Raw genomic sequence first — 21341 nt, forward strand, 5'->3', positions numbered from 1 at the left:
TTCCCATCATTTTCTTTTGCAGGTCTATAAAAGTAGTTTCATGTAATAAATATCTTCTTGATTCAAGTACTGGGTATGTGAAATTTTATTTGAGAGGTTCTATGGAAAATTGTGCAACGTCTTGCAGTTATACACTTAGCCCAAATTTGCCTGATATTGATACTTTTGTGATAACTTGTAACAAAAGGTATTCTTGCAGAGGAAACCGTACATATATTTTTCATACTGGGTGGCTGCTAGTAGGGTGAAAATGTATAAACTCAGGCGACAGTTTTCTTTTAATGCAAAGAAAAACGTTCTGTGAGCGAAGCCGAACTGAAAAGTTGGCAAATTGTGTGACCGGACAAAGTTGAGTAATATCGCAAAACTTCGGCAGTATGAATAAACAAAAACTTGTCACATCGAATGAGTTGCATGCAGACTTGATGCCATTACACCCGAAGAAAAATACACTTAAGACTTTTACTGGCGAATATAATTGTTCACTGGGATGTAAATTACCATCTTGTGCAAGACCTAGTGTCGAAGAACATGCATTACTGTCAAACTTGTACTTCCCATGTTTTCTTATCAAAACTTTCTCCACTGAGATTATGTTACAGACAGACATTATGTGTATTGACGTAAGGATTGATAAGTGTTCAGGTCTGAACTTTTGCGTTACATATTTTGGGCAGTCTGTCCATTTATCAATGCCTGGTACTCAGTCTGTTACGTATTAGGTAATCGAATTATAGAAAGAACATCATCCATCAACCACGTCCAGAACAAGTACGCTGTGCAACTTTTCACATTGTTTAATTTTTATGATAAGTCAAGAACTCGACAGGATGATTAACGTCTGTTGCTGAAAAGCCTTTCCTCCAGCAGAAGTACAACATGCCATAGGATAAAAGCATTTTAGCAAAATCGCATTGAGAGAGAATGGTTTTCAGAACTGTATAAGAGGCATTGCTTGTTAAAACTTGCGGACACACAGAATCTGTCTGCAAAGGAATGAGTGCTGAGCTGAGGGACTAGCCCTGAGGCCTTGTCTTGTGAGCCTTGCAGGGAGGACAAGTCATTCTACTAAGTGGCCTTTTTGGTGCCCAATAGTGTTGAGTACTTTCAGTGAAGTCATATACTATGTCTGTGGTGATTACTGTAATGTCACCATTGAGAAGGTAGGACTGAGAACCCAAAGTGGCACTAGCATAAATGTCCAAACTGCTCTTCTTTCCTTCTGACACTCTTTCCATCTATGCTCTGTCTCTCTCCTTCTCTTTGATCTTCTCCATCGTTGCACTTTTTACTTGCTCTCAGTTCCCTCTCCTGTACATTTCTTCTTCTGCTCTTTCTTTCTGAGTATACCCCAGCTATGCCTAATGCAATAAACTCCAAGGAGCTTTAAGGAGTGCTGATTGTCGATGGCCAACTTGGCATCTCCATCAATCAATCTCCAAAAGCTCCAGCCAGATAAATGGCTAAGAAAGCACAGGTCAATGATGTTTTTGATAACTCCCACTTTAATTAGAAAGAGTATTCCAAACCACTACAAATATGGATTTTAAGTATGCAGTATTCTTTCAACCTGTTTAATCCAAAAATATATAGGAAATTATTCATCTTCTACATTAATGTTTGAAATTTTGTTCAATACATAAAGCTAAAAAAAATAAAAAAATGTGAGGAAAGGGCTGCCTGTGTAGTACTGTTAAGAAGGATTCTGTTTCTCATGCTGTGACGTAAAAGAACAATTTAAATGAAACGTGTTTTCATCCACGCATAGTGAGAACATGATGGAAGCCGTGCAGCTGTTTTTCATGTTGTGTTGCCAGAGTTTTTACTCGCAGGAAAAAATAAAACCAGCAGATTTCCCATTATAAAAAAACTGCTATTGCCAGAATATTTGTTATGCTTGGAAACATTAGGAAGTATAGTATAATCATAATGCATTGTTTGTGGTTGTGGTTAAAATCCTCCTTCACAATACAGTCTGAGCTGCTGCCATACTCTTCTCATGGCTTTTCATGTCATAATAATGTCCAGAAAGGCAACAAAACTCTTTATGAGAAGTGGGTGTAGAGTAGGGGTGGGCGGACCTCACAGAATTTCACAGTTACATAAAAACTCCATGAGGTTCCATGGAGCTCCACTCTTGGGCAAAAATATACACATCACAATGCGATTTAGTGACACTAGCGCATTCACAGTTTGCACATGGGGTGCACAAGAGTGTGTGGCCATTTCAGTGGATTTTGCTGTAGCTTGAGTAGAAAATCTATTCATGAAGCAGCCCTCTGACGATGCTTGTGACCGCCCACATTAGAAAATGTTTCCGACAGTCCTCCTAGCTACTGGAATTCGCACTAGGGGAATGCCAAATCTCAGTTGCCAGCTCACATTTCTGGAGCCTCACAGGGGAAAAATATTCCACCATGTGGTGATTGGCAGGATATCTGTGATCTCTGCATTACAATAGTAACGCAGAGTTGCCAAATTCCACCAGTGGAATGACATTTTCTATCCAGGCCTAGTGTATAGACGTTTTAAGGCATGGGCAACATAGGCACAGGCCCTTGGCCCCAGCCTTTCAGAAGGCCCCCCGTTAGAGCCAGCTCTGTTCTGCAGAGACTCTTGCCCTGATGACATTGAATAATTCTTCAACACATTGTTTTAAATATCGTTTTCCTTTCATTCATTTTCATTGTTGTCATCTGTTATACACATTTTAAAGAGAAATGTTGTGTTGATGTTTGATGCAACACCAATAAAAAAACGTCAATTTTTGAGCAAAACAGGAATTTACTTGGAGAAATGGAAGGGGTCGCAGATCACAGGTCACAGTGAGCTGCTGCTGTGTTACACAATTGAAAATAAACACAATAATAATAAACATAATACATTTAAATACCTGAATAGCATATGTAAACACATTTACAATTTGGACCTGTGTGCCTGTGCACTATCAGTGATCTGGACAAAGAAGGCATGAAAGAGCTAAATTGGATCATAAATTCCAATCTGTTCCGGACAGAGCCCCCAAAATATGTTTGGCTCAGGGCCCCCCGAATCCTTAATATGTCCCTTAGAGGGTCCCTTCCAAAGTAGGTGACAGGGTTGCAGTCTTTTCAGAATTTGTGGCAAACAAAAACAGTAATTATATCTACCCCTAATACAGTACAAATCATTACAGTTTACTTTCCTGCAGCCCTGTTGCACAATGTTTCTGTCTCTTATATTCAGATCTCTTGTATGCCTCTATTTCAGGTGGGCTGACATATGCTCCCCAATTAGCCAACTCCAGAATAAGCCAGAAAGGTTTGCCCTCTCTCTCCACTACTGTGTTCTATTGTAGCGGAGCCATTGGCTAGCAGGGCACACTCACGGGCATTCTATTGGTTCTTTAGCTACAGGGTATCTCTCACTGAATAGCTCTATACGTGGACTACATGCTCCTGTTTCTCTGCGAAGTGGAGAATGATATACCGGGGGCAATATCACTACTGCAATTATTCAGCAACAAATCAGGCCTCTGCATTAACTGACAGAAATCGCATCTGTTTCCCCAGTGTTGTCACATGCCTCAATCTCAGGACCTGGGAGAACTTTCCTGGGAAGAGACCTGCATGAAATATCTGTGAGTTAGAGTCTACCATGACATCCTGGATGGCAATATAGGGGCGGCCATTAGGGCACTATGTGCAAATGTGGACTTTGGAAAACCCTCCCCTTATTTGTGGCAGGACAGAGTACCGTTGAAAAAATGATGGTACTCCATGTGGTTTTACCATGACCTCCGAGATATCCTGGACGGCAATACAGGGGCGACCACTATGTGCAAATGTGGATTTTTGGAAAACGCTCCCCTTACTTGTGGCAAGACAGATTGCCGTCGCAAAAATGATGCATTCCCCCGAATGCTTTACTTTTATTTCACTGTGCTGAGTTCCATCCCCGCAGAATGTTCAAAGAGATGGGCTTATTACTGGTTGAGCTTTTCCGAAGGAGCAGGTAGGCGTAGAGTGGCATTAACCAAGTTGCGCCAGCCTACGTCCAAAGGGTGGATGGTGGCACCAGACCTTGAGGCTTATTGCCTGGCTGCTCAACTTCAGTGGCACAACCAGTGGCTTCATTTGCAATTACACCCTGGTGGAGGTGCTCCTGGAGATGCCCTGGGTTTCTGTGTATTGCTTCAGATCCTCATGACTCCCAGATGGCCTTTTGGGACGCATTGAATCACAAGTGGCCCGTCACTTCTGGCAGTGCTGTCTGCAGCGCAGAAGAACTCACCTTCTCCACATGCCTGATATTCCATTGCAGGGATTAGAGATCATAGATGGGAGGGAAACACTGTGGGGCTTGACAGATCAGTCAACATTTGGCATTTCCAGAATTGGGGACTTTTAGAGAGATGGGGACATACTGGCATGTGATGATCTTTTGGAGGCATTTGAACTACCCTGAGGGCAGTACTTGGTGCATCGGGTGGTAGTGGCGACTCTGGAGAACGGGAACAGTGGAGCCCCTGACTCATCAGTGTAGTCGGGTCCTCTGCACAACAAATGGCATAATTAGAGTGGTCACTAACCTATGTCGAGCACTGCAGGCAAATATTATTACCCCATTAGTAGAGTTACGACATAACCGATCACAGATGCAGACTGGACCACAGTACTGGCTAGTACACATGCAATCTCGCACAACGGAAAGATTTAAGTTAACATTTCTTATTACTTATATAGGGCATACTTTACCCGGGTGGGGAAATCATGCGGACATTTGGTGCACCATTGGCAACCTGCTCCAGATGTGGAAAAAGTAGTGCTGAGATGCTCCACATGAAGTGGGCCTGTCCTGCTCTGCTTGAATTTTGGGAGGGGGTGGCAGAGTGCATCAACAAGGTTACAGAACAGATGATCCCCTGCATTCCTGTGACATGCTTGCTGGAGGGATTCCCACAGCCAGCCAAACACAAAGTGACCTCTAAATTCATGGACCTAGCCATGATTCTTGCAAAATGTGCATTTACAATGCAGTGGAAGGCCGCTGGGGGCCTCAGGTGGACAAGTGGAGAGAGGTCCTCATATTGGGGGTGCGTTCCGAGAGCACAGTCCTTTTTCAGGAGGTAAGAAGGGGTTACTGCTCGATGGATATAGCCAGGGCTTGGGACAGCTTAGTAAACTCCCTAAAAAGAACCTGAACCAGATTCCCCTGACATGTCACTGATATCTACTTATAACCCAAGGGTAACCGGAGACTAGATAGACACAAATACAAGATTTCCCTGGCTGCATGCTCCTATGATATGGATTGAGCAGTGACTTACCACTGTGCAGAAGACAAACACTAATGCACATTAGATTTTGACATGAGTCATAGGAGGGGAGATAGATGGAGGGATGATGATGTTATCAAAGTGTGCTAGAAACAGATTGATATCCTGTTAATACCATTTATGAATCCTTACTTCTCAGGTCTGTTATATGTAACCCAAACAACGCAAATGTGTGACAAACACCATATTTGTACATGTTATGAGATTGTTGACCCAAATTGTTAAGGATGACAATAGAAAAAATAAAACTTTGTTTAACAAGTTGAGTGCTTGTATGCAAACTCAGTTAATGGACCTCAAGCTTGTTTAATTGCGGCAATAGAGCTGAGCAGAAAAAAGATGTCCAGCTGATGGTATAGCTGAATACAGTATTCCCTGTTTACATTCATTCCTAAATTTGAATTAAAATCACAGGTCAAGATGACACATGGCGAATCAGATACTTAGTACTAGAACTATCAGCCTTAGGGTGGTCTTACCCCAAACGTTTTGCCTTTACCCTCTACTTTTTGCTGAAATTCTTTTAGTTGGCTCTAGCACCCTGTGCACTTTACCACTGCTAACCAGTGCTAAAATGCTTGTGCTCTCTCCCTTAAACATGGATTAAATTGGCTTACATCTGATTGGCATATTTAATTTGGTTGGAAGTCCCTGGTAGATTTGGTATACCACATACCCAGGGCCTGAAAATTAAATGCTACTAGTGGGCCTGCAGCACTCCTTGTATCACCCACTTAAGTAGCCACTTAGAACATGTCTTGGGCGGCCTGCCATTGCAGCCTGAATGCAGTGTTAAACTGCCAGTTCGACTTGACAATATAACACCCTTGCCAAAACGCCTCAATTCATTTTTCATTACTGTGAGGCCTACTTCCCCCAAAGAATAACACTCTGCTGTCTTATTCTATTTAATTAGTGCTAACTGTTGATTGGGAACTGGTAAACATTTCATATTTGGTGTCTGTAAAATTGTATTGAAAAATACTCTTTACTGGGAAAAGTCTGATTTCAAGTTACACTTTTGTAAATGCCACTTTTAGAAAGTTGGCATTTTCCTACACTAGCTATGTGGTGCCTGCAACATTTGCTAGGTCACATGACTGTAGCTGTCAGTTGGACTTTGTTTATTCCTTCCAGACAGCCCCTTAATAGAGGGATTAGATGTGCCTGAATGGGCCATCAACTGACAGTATGGGGAGGGGGAGCTGGGCACAGCCCCACTTGCAAATGAATAGGCTGTGCTCTGCCTTCACGCAAAGGATGTGCCACATCTGCATTGTTCCTGCAGCTAGCTTGAAACCAAAGCAGGGAAGTAAGGAAACTTCAAGCACTTCAAAGGGGATTTCCTAGAAACTTTTACTTCGAAGAAGGCACTAGGTATAGAGGTATAAAAATAAGACCTTCAAACCCACCCTTCAGTTCACTTTCTGGACCTAGGAAGGAATCTTAGAGGACTGCCTGCTATTGTGGCCTGCAGTGCATGCCACAAGGCTGCTTCACATGGCAGGACTGCTTTGCTGCCTGGAACCTGCATGGAACCCTCAGAGGCCTGCTCTGCTGCTGGAGCCCTGTTTCATCACTTGAACACAGTACTACCAGAGTGACTCCAAGGGCTAGTTGGCTGGCCTCTTGGGACAGAAAAGGCTCCAACCATCCTGAACCTGCGCCTGAGTAAGTCCTAACAACCCAAGTGGTATCCCTCCAGTCTCTGAACCTTGGTGGTGGAGGTAGTGCTAAAGCTGCTCAGATAGCCAAAGCCACAGCTTGGCCCTTAGAATATTTTGGCTATACACTGCTGTGAGAACCAAGGGAAGACCGGGACCAACCTGCTCATCTATCTGCTCAGGGTGCATCGCTGGTCACCCTGACCTCGCAGTAGCTCCTGATACATTCTTCTCCACAGTAGCAAATCCTATTCAGCTGTCCTTCTCTCAAGGGTTGCCCAGCCTTGTGGAACTCTCAGCAGCACCAGCCTGCTGACTTATCCTGCTGGACATTTTTCATGTACAAAAAAGAGACTAAGTCTAAGCATCTTCACTGCAACTTCAGCCAGCGGCTCCCTGGTGATGCCACCTCCACGGACACCTCTTGCAGCATTGGCCTGCTGAATTTGTTCTCATAACATTTTCTTCTAAATGTATTCTAAGTCCATAAGTAAGTGCCGACCGGACCCAATCCACTTTTCATATCCTACTTGCGCTCCATCGCACTAGGCCATGTTCTATAACTTTGACCCCATCTTGTGCAACCAGATGTCCACGATTGAAGCTTTGATCTTTTAGGTGCTGTTTTATTTTTTACTTTAAAGAATCACAACTTTAGTTTTTACTTTATTATTGATTGTGTGCTGCATAAATATTTTACCCACTGCATTAAGTTAACCTTGACTGCTTGTATGACAAGCTGCCAGATGATTGAGCACAGGTTAATTTAGTGACTTTTGTGATTCACCCTGACAGAGACTGTGACAGTTGCTTGAAGAGTAGTCATTCCCCATTTAACCACAACCCAGTAGCTCAAACATTGCCAGAGTTGGCCTGATTCTACCTAATCTCTGTATCCTGAAAGTATTCACAACCAGGTTCTAGTTTAGACATGGAAGAGCACAACCTATTAGATAAATACTCTGACAAACTCTCCTTTGCATGACCCTACCTATCACTCTGTTTGCTGGCACAAAGTATTCACTGCAACTCGAACGTATAAGAGGAACTTCTTGTCAAGCTTTTGGTATCTAGCAGATGGAACAGTGTAATATGACAAAGCTCTATAAGTACCTGATCTCTTACTAATCTCTTCCAGCCAGCTACATTACAAGAAAACAACTTAACTTTGCCTCCCAGTAACTAGAAGTCACTGAAATTAATAAAAGGTCTTCCAAGGGCACTTTGTTTTTGTCAAATAAAAGTGCAGCTGCAAGCCAGGGCCAGTGTCTTTCCTGCCAGTTAAAGTCTGCTTGCTGAGGCTCTTTTAGTGGTGGAATGAAGGATCTACCATATAGTGTGCTTATCTCATAGCTTAATTTTTATGCAGATTGTGTGGATAGATAAATGCACCCAAGGCACCCCTTAATGTCAACGCTATCAAAGGAGGTGAAAGTTTACTATTCTGCTGTGAGGTAGAAGACTTGCCAAAATCACAAGGTATTTGCTACTATGAAAGTTGATTTTTCAAGAGTCTAACACATGCCAATGGCATTGTCCCCATCAAGAGTAACAACCAGAGAAATCCTTCAAAAAGGCCAACTAGTACACCCAAGAACTCAGAACATCGAAACAAGACAGCAAACAGCTGGAGAGGAGATGGAACGCCGGCAAGGATACCTCCGACAAGGCAGCCTTCAAGACCTCCCTCAACCTGTACCTCTGCCTGCTGAGGGCAACAAAGAAGACGGCCCTTGCCGCATTCATCGAAACCAGCTTCAAAAACACCAAGGAACTTTTCAACATCATTAAGAAATTCTCCAACCCAGCTGCCAGTGGAAACAACATCACACCCTCACAGGAGCTGTGTGACAACCTTGCCCACTTCTTCCACGACAAGATCACAGCCACATACAGAAACCTTGAACCCCAACCCACACCTGTGGGCGTCTTGACCGATACACCACCACCGTAATCGACATGAACAACATACTGCCCATTTGGAACATCCTCTCCACCCAGGACATTACCTCCAGCATAAAATCCATCCACTTGTGAGCTCCCACAGACCCATGCCCGCACTACATCTTCAACCTTGGAAACCAAAGGATCCGCCAGGAACTCACCACCCTGTTCAACACTGCAACATTTCCCGACACCTGGAAACCCGCTGAAGTCAAACCATTATTCAAAAAACCCTCCTCCTGAACTTCCACCAACTGTCGAGAAGACTACGCTATGCCTCTCTTTCACATGTCATACTCCCCGCATTACCGAAGCAGAAGTGGAGGATGCTCCTTCTCTCACCTCGCAGCAAAAACCTTCAACAACCTCCCCACACACCTCCGGACCATCAACTCACTTCTGAAATTCCGAATGGCCCTCAAGATCTGGCTGTTCGAATAAGCATCCGTGACCTGCAAATGCCTGGATACCATATCAGGTGATTAGCAGCGCTTTATAAATCTGGATTTATTGATTTTCTATTGTCCCAAATACATTCATGTGCAGTTAACAAAATGTGCAGTTAACAATAACACAACTTTAGTTTATTCCCTAAAACGGAACAAGAGTTAGGCACAAACTTTATGCTGTAAAAAGTAATTTAAAGCCAGGTGCTCCATTTAGGGAACAGAATACGTAGATCCAGGATATTTTTTCTATTCAGTATAGTATGAAGTCCCCTGGACTCGTATTCCAGACAAAGAAGTAGCTGCAAAGGCGGAAGAATTTGAGAGCCTTGTCTGAAAGACACCCAGTTTGTACCTAAATTAAGTTTGCAGCCCTACCTCTAATTACCCGAAAGTTCCCACAAAGTTATCTGGATGTACTTTCCTTGAAGGGGCAGCTTCACTAGATTCCTAAGGCTTCCGAGCTGGGCCAAAAGTGGGCCATGGAATGAAGTCTAGGAATGATCAGACCAGCTAAGCTACGTATGAATTAATCCTTGTTATGATCCAGTATCAGCCATACCCCTTGAGCCATGCTAGGGTCAAATTGTATGGCAATCTGCAATTCATCAGTCTCGGCTGGAGGGGAGAAGAAACTATTCTGGGGGATGGCCAATAATTTTGTACACTGAGAACTCCTAGCCTGTTTTGGAGATTGAAAGTGTTTATTTGTCAAGGCTTTCAAAGGTTGTCCTCCCATACCCACTATAAGACTGGATAACCTTGCTGAGTTTCAGGAACTTGTTTGTGGTGCTTGGAATTTACTCAATTATTTGAGACATTTTGGTCACAAGACTAGAGCACAGTTGGGTCATTGTCGTACAGCGTTAACGGATTGAGTGCTACCTTCCCTAGACAGTACCTTGTTTTTTGGGCTTTGAGATCTTGTGCTTCAGCAGGTAAAGCTTCCATCTCTGAGTCTTGTAAAAAATCAGGCAAAATTCTGTCCCTTTAGCACTTCATATTATAGCACTTTACAAATCAAAATTTTGATCCCTTCGGGCCTTGCCAAGTTTCTGTTTTTTCTGGGAGCTTGTAATTCACAAATATAAAATGTATGTCTTACTAAACTGAGTGTGAGGTATCAGCTACCTTCTGCGTGATCTCTGAATTGGCAGATGCCATATTTTTATCTTAACCGGAGGTGGGTCCCTCGAAGATACCTTCATTTGGAGTATTTTTTGGCAACAGCTATTGATTCATTTTCAGCAATTGAAGATTTCATTATTTTTTGGTGTTAACATTTGTCAAAGGGTGGAGTAGTACTACAGCGCCATAAACATCAAATTATGCAGCCAGTAAAGATGCACTCAAATTCTTGCTATCACTCGTGGTCAAATATTGTAATTCTTTGTGACCATATGGAATAGCTGTTCTGAAATCTAAACCAGATATACATAGGCAGAAGAAAGATGAACTGAAAACAATTTTCAGCAGTTGAAACAATAGCTGGTCATGATGGTTTTCAAATGAGCTTTCTTAATGAGAAATTACTCAAAGTATACCTTCTTCATGTTGTTTTTTAGACATTTGACTTCCTTGTCCACGTGAGAGTATGCAACATTGTCTATCAGGAAGCTTGTCATTACCATCACAGAGAAGGTTGGAGGGTTCCCCAGACAAAAATAGAAACATCCTTCGGGGAACTGTACTGGCAAAGAGACTTAGAGGTGATAAACCCATACTGGAGATTCTTCCATACCTCTTGAGCACTTTGGAAGACCTCTGCTCCAACAGTTGGATTGCAAAGCTGAAGCAGTCGCCAAATGATGACAAAAAGCCTAATTTTTTAGCCATTGTGTCAGTGTCTTAATCAATAGCGAGTAATATGACCTGGTCCTGACTAACAAATGTATTCCACTGGATAGAATGTTTTTGCAACAAGAGTCAGTGATGCCTGGTTCTGTGTCCAGATAAACTAAAATCTGCTTGAGAGGCAGCAGTTGAGGGGACATCTTTGCTGAACCTCCCTCAGGATTTAAAAGGTTTGCCTAAGTTTCCACTATAGGGCCAATGACCTGGTTTGGAACCAGTGCTGGTTTTGGGAGCACTGGCAGTTAATGGGTATCTGCAGTGCCTGTGCCGAAACTATCTCAAATGTTCTGAAAAAAAGGATCTAGCACTGGTTCTAGGCGGATCGGGCCTAGACTGTAGGGCTGTGGACTTTATCTCTTGCCTACAACTTGGCACCCAGCAGCAAGAGTGAAAGACGTAAGCTGTGCCTGGTGGAGAATCATTTTACTGATGTAGCTCAGTGGAGGACAACTAGCAGTATGAAAGTGGTTATTAATCTCTTTTTCTTAGGATATGGAGGCCAGTCCTAAAACATCTTCACCACACAGGAGAAGGTTGGAGAAAGAGAAAGTTGGGCCATATCAACCAGAGTCACACTGTTGGTTAGTGACCACAGTAATAAACCACGTGCACAGCTGAGAATAGCAATTAGGAGGTGTTAGTTTGGGAGGTACCATAGAGGTTTGCACAGATGGCCTATCAGTAGTGAACAAAAAAAGATTTATAGAAAGGCATTCCAAACTCCAATGAGCACAATGGATGTTTTCCTGTTTTGGGGGCTGGAATCAGTAGGGACCTGACATCAGTAGAACAAATAGGGTCCACAAGTAGTAAAGAAATCCGATAGACAAAGGGTTAGTAAGGTGAACAATGATCTATATGCAGAGGTCATGCGAAGTCATTTGAGGGTCAAGCATGATACTTACACATGATGAGAATATATTTTTCTCTCTCTTCTGGAACATATAATAGTCCCTTGGTCCGGCATTATGTTCCAAGCGGGAAATGTATTGTGAGTGTGATTGGCTTCTGGTGGCTTCATCTATCATGTTGTGTTGCTGCATTCAATCTGTTATTCAGGTACAGTGTAAAGGCAGGGTTCAATACCTACAAAGACATACCGAGAGGTTTCTAAATACACATTAACATGGAACATACTAATGGCAGCTATTTTTCTCTGCCTTTGTGTTTTGCGTGCTTCTCCTACGTACTACCTGAACACATACACTTGTGCTAGTTTTGACTTTTGATTTGAACTTTCCTCATTCTGTCTTTGTCCTCAGTTCAGGGCATAGAGGACACAAAAAGCCAAAGGCTTCTTGAGCATCTTGGCAGACATTAGCTCGAAGACTTGACTTTACTGAATCTCTGCTAATTGCTCAGCAACCACATAATCTCACAAACGTTTCCTTTTACTTGCATACTAACGAAAACCGACTTCAGTTCCTTCTCACAAACTCACAGAATATCCATTGTTCAATTCTACTCCTAAACTATAATTGTTTTGTTTTCAGCAAAGCTAAATTGTCCCTTCACTGGATACATTTCAAGGCAATACACATTTGCTTCCTATTACTGAGCCTTGCTAATGCTTTCTTGGACCTGCATGGAATCAATGTCCACTGTTCTCTCTTCACGACTCTCTTGGAAGCATTGGTATGTAATTGTAATGGAGTGCATGCACTCTTGAAAAACAAAATGACCATGTAACCTCTTGGAGTTGTTAGGTAGCCCGGCAGAGACTGGTATGCTGGGGCATTGTTCTGTATTGCATTTTTACTGCAGAATTCAGAAAATTAAAGAAACATCTGTTGGCTTTGCCAGTCCTTGCTTGTTTTGCCAATGAGACATGCTGAGTGCAGAGTGTACCTTGCATGGGTTCAGTGTTTACTTTGTCTTGAGGCTCAAGCTGTAGCTCAATGATGACGTCCAACAGGTCTAAACTGTCTTGAGTTGCCTAGGATTCTTTCAAAATTGACACAGTTTAACAGTCTGGGGTGGACCTTCCTTTTTGGAGCAGAAGCAAAATGGGGTTGCATATGGTTGTTCCTATCTTTAGTGGAGTGGAATGTGGTCCAGAGTGTTCACCTGTGGCTGAAATGAAGTCAAGCATTTAATTAATCATTTTTTTCCAAAGTGGTTACATCTTTTGTCACTGATATTGTGTAGTAACCTTAGTGATAGGACCCATATAGAGAACAACAAGAATAAAGCCCAGGCCAAATGATTGGGTGCTCTTTATAGGGCTACAGGTGGGAGACACTTTCCCTTTCTCCTTGAAGTCTATCAATCAAAAATTCCCGCTACCCTATGGTATGGTTTAGAAGCAACTGGGTGACTAAATGGGGCTTTTTAAATTTAATGGAAGGACAATTACTAAAAAACACTACCTCAGTTAATCCTGTGATCTCAGTGGGAGCCATGAGACTGGAAAAGGGCTTGAGAAGTGTGTGTGTCCAGGGTCTGGTTAGAGTGGTATGCTGGGTTGCCTTATAGCAAGGAGTAAAGAAAATTCTTTAAGGTCATTTATGAAGAAAGAATTACTAGAAGGAAGAAAGGATAAGTCAGTCTTACATAGAAACTTCCTCCTGGCGGTTGGCCAGCTACACTGAGACCCCATTTTTGTCTTTACACTAATAGCAGCAGAACTAAAAGTCATCCTAAAACAGGCTACATGGACGGTAAACTTCCGTCTGGATAGGGAGAGTGCCTTAAAAATAGGGACTTCCAGTACATAATTAATTCTATTATTGTAAGGAGGGTGCAACCGTACATCTGTTGGAACTTACCTCATTGGTTGAGACGTTTCTGGATCCTGTTGAGGTGTTGGGTATACTTCCGCTTAACCCCCTTTTCGACAAGTGGTATGAAAGCTCACCTGAATGTAATTCATGTAATAATGAGCTTCAGAATCTAAAGCATGTTCTTTTTGTCTGTCCAGTACTTTAATTATTTCGACGGAAAAGGTTGAGACTTGTATGTGTGCGATTATCCATATGATTAGCTATGGAAGTACTACAGTCATTTTATATGCCCCTCAATGAAATGTTTTGCTACAGTATTTTTTCCTTTTATAAGTTTTTTTTAAATCTATACTGATAACTTGGTGGTAATAGTCTGATAGTTTTAAGGTGGACTGGAGTTCTTATATTTTTTTTCTTAATTTTATGTCTTATGAATATGTGTTTACTTGATAATTGTATTATAAGTGTATAATAGCATAATTGTATTATGTGGACCTCCTCGGAGTTTCGTAAACATAAATAAATTTGAACTTGAACTTTTGTCACTGTTGTTGTCCCTACATTCATGGCAGTTGTTACTACAGTTGTTGTCAATGCTGGGGTTCCTGATGTTGTGGTAGCTAATGTTTTTGTCCCAATTATGGTTAAAATGGTAACCATGACGGATGTCCCTGCTTTGCTGACAGCTTTTTTTTTGTTGCTATTTCTGTCCCTGCTATAGTGGCAGCTGTGATCACTGCTGGGTCCTTGTCAAAATTGCAAATGCTGCAACTGCTGTCACCTCTATGGTCACAGCTGTGATGGAAGTAGGACGTGGGCATAACTCGCGTAATACCGTGTAGCATAAGCACAAGTGATAACACGTCAGAACCTTGATAAGTAAACTTAGAAGGAGACACGTCTTGGCCAATGAACCTTTTGACCACGTTTGGAGACTTCCCAGAACGAGATATCCTTTTAGCCTCAAAATCAATATGTCAATAACTCCTTCAATATTCACAATAACTAATCATTTAAGCTAATCAATAACATTTAATATAGATCAATACAGCGAACGCACCATGACCTTTCAGCCATGAATAACCACACAAATCTAGTTATGTGTTAGGATATTTATTCCTATTAGTTACAATCTAATATCATATTTATTAGTTTCAACATTAACAAGGACGTCAAACCACTATAACTTTGGCAATCAGGGCAAAACTTTATCAAAGCATAGATCATGAACATTTAGAATGGAGCACGACGTTAATATGAATCAACTTTAGCAGAGTATCATTAGTACATTATTCAACAAAGCAAGAATTTAGTCATTTTTCTATTTGCATCCGAAATTAGTGAACTCCTTAACTACCTTCAAATTAGCATCAGCATGTTGGGCTTCATGCAAAACAATTTGGCAAACACAAATTTGGAAAACATCTAACTATGGCCTCTATCAAAAGAGCAGTTGGTACCTAGAAAGAAAAGGCAAACAGACTATTACAATTATCATCAGATAGTTACCCCTCCAACGTATCAGCAATCAGCGTCAGTCTTCGTCCTCAGGACATCAGTCGATTCGCAATCAGCAAAGATAGGACAGGGTAAGCCTCAGTAGGGCAAAGTTAAAGAATAAGGCTCTTCTCTCATAAGGAGGAGGTGTGTGTATCGGGCAAGGAATAAGATGAGGATGGTTTAAAGTATCAGACGGCTAAAGACAAAGTCTCTCAGCATGGCAAAAGTTGAAGAAGGATGGCAAGCAGTCAAAGTAATGGCCAATATTGGCTCAAAATGGCAAGGGTTGGTGAAGAATGGCTAATTTCTCCTCTGGTCAAGCGATTATATCAAAACAGTCTAACAAGTCTCTAATTTCCCATTGGGCAATATTTGGTGCATCTTTATCTCCGTCCAATAATTCTCCACACACCTTACTAGAATTTTCCACAAAACACAGTTCTCATGCAGTCGATTGGCTCCTGTGATTGACGTCTTCATCGGGTGGAATGTCAGGTAAGAAAAGTTACACTTTACGCTCCAGTCAGTAGTTCCATTGTCTTCTCCTAGTCCAGGCGGCCTTGCACCTGTTGCGAATTACACTGTTGCATTCGGCAAGAATGTCTCCTTGAGCAAGTTGGGTCCCATGAGAAAGAATTTACTATGATTTCACAGATCTCTAGCTTCTGGAAAAGTACAGCTTAGTGTCCTTCAGGAAAACAGCACATTGCACGTTAGAAAAACACAGTTAATATGAGACCAGGCGGCTAGGCCCAGACCTTCCCTAACTAAGGTCTAGTGATTAATTTAACAAAAACAAATACATAACTCTTAATGCTAATACAAAGTCATACATTATTAGTACATTATTAATCAGTTTCATTAATCATCATATACATTTGTGGCCACTCCCCGTGGGCACATTTCAAACGCGTGTATTATTTTCTATGTTAACATATTTCTATGCAGTTTTACCACACATCATATTGCAAGCTTTTCATGTTAATATTAATTTTAAAGGTCACACTCCAACAATAGCAATCACCAGAGAATTCTGCAAGATTACATGGAATTATGCGAGGAGAGTAATTCTGCATTTAACACTTATTCTTAATGCTAAAATGCCCCCTCGCATCTATTTTGGAGAGAAGAGGACCTTTGTGTGCTAAGAAATAGCGCTAAATGGAACAGATCACAAATATACGAGCCCAAGTAGCTGCTTGTTCTAGCTAAATGTACTATTGGGTTACAATTTTATGACAAATTATTCCGGCATTTAGTGCATTTGTTTTAGCAGAAAATGCTCCCTTGCATAAGAAATTAATGCAAGGATGCTCGTGCTCTGTAAATGTGCTCGGAATTACAGAAATTATTCAAATAACTCCAGAGTCATTGATATTCCCCCAGGCCTAGATGGATGCAGTCCACACTGTTGTGGTCTCAGTTATCCTTGCACGGATTGTTTCAGCATTTGTTGCTACTGGTGTGTGTAGTAATCATGACTACAAGTGTAGGTAAGGTAAAGATCTTTTAATCAACATATAGACCGCTGCGATGTCGCAGCTACCGCCTCAACCGTCCTCTTGACTCCGAGTGTCTCGAGCTCCTCTCTATCACGAGCTCGAGACGTAGAACAGGAGTCACGAGGACGCAGCAACACTACATTATCCTCTTCCCTTACAAACGAGTAAATAACAATTTAACCATTACTCAATAAGATAAGTCTACAGAAAAACAATAACAACAAAAGAAATAAAAATAAATTTAAAGATACAAATTATGAAGAAAGATGAAACCAAAATCAAAACTCAAATACATGTCACGGAATTAACGGTATCTCAAAGGTTTCACTCTTTGTCTGCCACTCCTGCGTACATAATGTTCAAAAACGACTTTATCAACATCCGTTGGATTCGTTTCATCAGTAACTGGTTCACTGTGAGATGGTTTGTTCAGACATTCCATAGAATGATCAGACTTACACATTTTATTAGGAATTTCCTTGACTTTAACTACCCTGTCAACATTCCACCAATTCCGCAAATTAACCCTAACAGCATTACCACATACTTTGTCAATTATCAAGGGTTCTGAAAATCTCTTTTCTCCTTTCTTCCTGTGAACAGGAAGTTTGATTCTAATCTTGTCCCCTACTTCAAATTCATGGGAGTAGACCCTCTTTGATAAATCAAAGTATTCCTTCTGCTTTAATTGTGCCCTCCAGACATTATTTCTGACAGTATCATCAATTACACTCAAATCACTTTGTTTCACCCACTTAGACATCCAACCGGGACAGATCCTTGAAGATGGCTTCCTTCCACGCAACAGTTCAAATGGAGAAACACCTATAGAAGAATGGGGGGTTGTGCGATAAAACCAAAGCATAGTACGTACAGAAATTTGAACATTTGACTTGTTAGCAATAGCCCATTGTACACAATTCCCCAACACTCGATTCATGCGCTCTACAAGGCCATTGGTTTGAGGATGATATAGTGAACTCCTTATGTGTTTAACATCACCTTCTAGTAAAAATTATTTAAATTCCTGACTAACAAATTGCACACCATTGTCAGAAACAATGGCCGAAGGGAACCCCTCCCGTAGAAATACATCTCTCAAGAATTCAATTACATTTTTTGATGAGGGTTCACCTATAAACTTGATTTCAGGCCACTTAGAATAGTAGTCAATTAAGACTACAGCAAATCTACATGGACTTGGCAAAGCATAGAAAGGACCAATAAGATCAATTCCCAGCTTTTCCCACGGCCTAGCGGGTAGTTCAATAGGTTGTAACGGTGGAGTCCTCACCTTGAGCCCCTTTTCACAACTGTTGCAAATCACACATTCATCCACACAGACATCAACACAATGGTCCATTCCAGGCCACCAAAACGTTTCACGTAATCTGCACTTGGTAAGTGTCCTGCCCAATTGTCCCTCATGCGCAGCAGCAACTATCCTTTTCCTCAGGCTCTCCGGGGGAACAAATCTCTCACACCTCATCAGAACGCCATCCTCAACTGACATTTCACCTGACACCTTGACAAAAGTTTGAAATTGAATAGGTACATTTCTTTCTCTGGGCCACCCTTCTTTTATAAATTTCACAATTTGAGCCAACACCAAGTCTTTCGCCAATTCCCTTTTCCACTCACATTCACTTATTGCGCACATATCTTCCAGATCAACAGCTGCTATAAAACAATTATCAACATCATCTTCATCTTCATCCTCACCAACACTCACATCCTCAACCAGAGGAAATCTGGATAGAAAATCCGCTCTAACATTCTTGTTACCTGGAACATAACGGACTTCAAAATCATATTGCAATAATTTTGTGACCAATCTACAAATGCGAGGTGTTGATTCTCTGATTTTGTCTCCAGTCAGAATAGGAATAAGAGGACTATGATCTGTGCACAACACAAACTTGTTTCCCCAGACATACGGATGAAACTTCCTTATAGCCCACCAACATGCCAACAATTCTTTCTCAATAACAGAAAAGTTTAATTCAGACCCTCTCAAAACTCTTGATGCATATCCCAAAGTTTTTTCCGTACCTTCTTTCACCTGAGTCAACACAGCACCCACACCGAAACTGCTTGCATCAACAGTTATGATACACTGCACGTCTGGATCAAAAGGTTTCAGGATTTTAGGCCCAACTAGTTGTGACTTAATCCACTCAAACGCTTCCTGACAATCCTTACTCCAAACAAAAACAACATTTTTCTTTAACAAATTCGTTAAGGGTTTAGTTTTAGTAGTGTAATCACTCATGAACCGTGACTAAAATTCACACAAACCAATAAAATACTTCAATCCTGTTTTGTCTGATGGTGGAGAAGCATTCATAATCGCTTTGACCAACCCTGGTTTGGGTTCAATCCCTTGTTCAGAAACAACATGTCCTAAATATTCGACTCTATTACGCAAAAATTGGCATTTTTCACTTTTTAGAACCACTCCTTTCTCCTGCATGATTCTTAACACTTTCCTTACAATGTGATCATGTTCCTCTTTGGACGCTGCATGGATCAACACATCATCTTGAAATACAGCTACCCCTTTTATGTCCTTTAACATCTGAGACATTACTCGCTGAAAAACAGCTGCTGCTGAGGCTAACCCAAAAGGCATCCTGCAATACTGAAATGTGCCTAAAGGTGAAACAAAAGCAGTAATATGCCTTGAGACCGGGTCTAGAACAATCTGATGATATGCTGTAGCTAGATCCAACTTGGAAAACCATCTTGATTCACCAATAGTAGCCAGCATTTCCGTAATATTAGGTAAAGGATGCGAGTCTACCCAAATATGTTTATTCAAACTGCGCAAATCCACACATACCCTCAAATCGCCATTTTTCTTCCTTGCAATAACCAAGGGAGACAACCACATAGAGGAATCTATAGGTTCAATGATACCTTTCATACACAAGTCCTTCAACTTCTTTTCCAATTTGTCTCTCACACTGAATGGTACACTCCTAAATTTGTGTTTCACTGGAATGGCTCCTTCTTTTACTTTTATCACATGAGTAAATCCTTCAATGGTGCCCAACGTTTCAGAAAACACCAAAGGAAAATCCTTTATCAGACTGGCTGCATAATCACCTGATTCTACAACAGATACCTGTTCCTTAGTGCCTGGCCTTAAAACCATTTGGAATAAACCTTGATGGAACAAACCTAAAATGTTTAGTCCCTTTATCGCCACATAAACTTTGCCAAAAATTCTTCTTCCCTTGAACTCAAGTACATCTTCGAAATAACCAGCCAATTCAATCTTTCTCCCTTCATAGGAGACAGGTGCTCTGTCAGGTGCACAGAGAGTTCTCTCTCCCCAAACCTCCTTGCACAGCTCTTGAGTAATCATTGTGATCCGAGCTCCAGAATCCACCAAAAGTTTGATCACTTTGTCACCAACACCAATTTCAACATAAGGATCCACACACCGAGTAGGATCTCCAGTTACTATGTGATCCTCTGTGACAATCATCACCATGTCTCTGAATTCTTCTTGGATTCTATATACATCATTATCATCTACTTCTGTAACATACGCCACCCCTGAACCATTTGGAAACCTCCCTGAACCCTGTTGATAACCAACACTCATTGTGGCACTCTGACACACTTTGGCAAAGTGTCCAACTTTGTTGCACTTCCTGCATGTGGCATTCTTAGCAGGACATCCTCTGCCACTCTTAATATGGTTCAGATTACCACACCGAAAACAAATGTTGCTTTGCTTAAAAAATGGTTTGGAAAAAGTCTTAGTTGACTTTAAAATTTTTCCATCCTGAGAATTCACCAATCCTATATTTTCTGTCGTTCTGGATTCCAGTTCCTTCACAGACACTTTAGACGTCTCAATGCTCTTTGCCAATCTTAATGTCTCATCCAGTGACGGATTGCTCAAAGAAAGAAGTTTTTGTTGGATAGTCTTGTCCGTACATTTAGCAATAAATTGGTCTCTGACCAGCTGGTCACTAAACGCCTGAAATTGGCAATCAGCTGCAAGTTTTCTCAGTGCTGATACAAAGGTATCCACGTCTTCACCAGGATTTTGTTCTCTTTTGAAAAACTTGTGTCCAATACCGACTAAACTGGGTTGTATGTCAAACCTCAGTTCCAATTTTTTTACTTTTTCGGCATACTCATCAATCTCTTCTCCTTCTTCCAATACCAAGGCAGGAAGATATTTAAAAACAGATCTCCCTTCAAATCCCAAGGAATGGAGTAAAATATTTTTTTTTCTTTCAGGACGGAAGCGTGCTGCACCAATTGCTCCTAAGTACATTTCAAATGCATCATACCAATTTTTCCATGGAATTGGAGGGTTACCCAGTGTTTCCCAAAAAAATGGAGGTGGATTCACAGACTGCATTCTTAAA

General features: G+C 41.4%; 1 protein-coding gene across 8 annotated transcripts in view; it reads left to right on the plus strand.

Moving 5' to 3' along the window:
- CADPS2 (calcium dependent secretion activator 2) overlaps positions 1–21341 on the plus strand; it is a 1861089-nt gene that overhangs the window by 181415 nt on the left and 1658333 nt on the right. The window lies entirely within an intron of this gene.

This window comes from Pleurodeles waltl, chromosome 4_1 (assembly GCF_031143425.1).
Source record: "Pleurodeles waltl isolate 20211129_DDA chromosome 4_1, aPleWal1.hap1.20221129, whole genome shotgun sequence".
Classification (NCBI taxonomy): Eukaryota; Metazoa; Chordata; class Amphibia; order Caudata; family Salamandridae; genus Pleurodeles; species Pleurodeles waltl.